Here is a 1524-nt window from a genome sequence, read left to right as displayed (position 1 = left end):
ATTCTCTTAGAATTTTAGCAGAACATATTCAGTTTGGATATTGTATCCATTTTTAATCTTTTCTTTTAATTTTCCTATTTTACATTTGAATCATCTGTAATCAGTATCACTTATACTTATGATAATTGATTTTAATTTAAAAAAAATCGGAAAGACTTTGTCTGCCTGGATCTCTTCTCAGTGCATCTCAAATTAAAAAAGGAGAGGTCATAATCGTTTGTTAATGTAAAAACATCTGGACTGAATTTGTGCCAGAGTGTGTACCACTAGATGGCGTTATCTCCATTGGTCTTTTGTTGCTTTTACCACAGACACATCAAGATACAATGGAGTTATCTGAGAAAAGATGAATATACTCCTACAAATGTGAATCAATTGCAAGCATCCAGATGGAGTCTCTCTACCTTATATTTTATATTAACATTCATTCAAAACTTTAGAAATAAATGTACAACATGCACAAACAATGTCTTTGCCTTTTGCTTAATTCAACATTTGATGCATGCTTGAATGACACAACAGTCATGTTTAGAAAGCAAAATGTTTGGTTTGGGGCTACGAGTCAGGAAACTAATGCTAACAGACATTTTAAGAAGGCTCGGGATCCCCTTTAGAGATGAAACTTTGCAAAAGCCAGCCTGCATGCATTTCAGAAGGCCTTTTTAATAAGTCTTGATAAGTTTTACAAGGCCTGTCGTGGAAACTTCATATAATTCAATTCATCATATAATTCATGAGACCTGTTTGATGTAAAAGGGTTCCTTTTTACGTTAAGGAATCAACTTTTAAAGAAAATAATATATTTTCAAAGCTGCACTTCCATCTGTCTACTCAGCATAGCCTCCAACCAAATGTCTTATTCAACGTCATTTAGTAGTACGCAATGTACTTCTTAAAAAACATATAAAATCATTTGCCTATACAATATGTAGCCTATTTTGTAAGTGAAAAAATAATAGTTTGATTTAGCTCTCTTTTATTTTTTTATTCCTTTACTTTCTATACAATGTCTTTTGAGCGTTATCTATTCAGTGAGAGTTTAATCTAATTGGCAAGAGGTTAAAAATGATAAGATACATTAAATGCCTATTGTTTGTAAGCCATGAGGTATAGATGATTTGGAATTATTTTGAAAGTGTAGTGTCTGATTCATCTTTAATTATTTGCAAATAGGCTATTTTTCCATCTATTTATTCATTTTAGTAATTTTATACATGTGTAAATATTTAGTAATCCAGCACAATCCAACACACAAACCTTCTCCACTTCTCCACTTGGTGTCGTTGTATTGTGTTAATCGTTTGGCAAAATACATTTTGTACAAATACACAAAAATCTTAAACGGATGGGTTTTATAGTGGTTGGAAACCAGCTGAACTATAAACCACCTGAGGTCAGCATGGCTTAGTTGAGATACCATCTTGAACCAGCTAAGACCAACAAGCTAGCTTAGGTTGGTTTAAAGGGGTCATATGATTTCGATTTCAAGTTTTCCTTTCTTTTTGGAGTGTTACAAGCTGATTG

This window comes from Sinocyclocheilus grahami, unplaced genomic scaffold (genome assembly GCF_001515645.1).
Source record: "Sinocyclocheilus grahami isolate Dianchi unplaced genomic scaffold, SAMN03320097.WGS_v1.1 scaffold233.1, whole genome shotgun sequence".
Classification (NCBI taxonomy): Eukaryota; Metazoa; Chordata; class Actinopteri; order Cypriniformes; family Cyprinidae; genus Sinocyclocheilus; species Sinocyclocheilus grahami.
The sequence above is the reverse complement of the archived record's forward strand: the minus strand, read 5'-3'. Positions refer to the sequence as shown.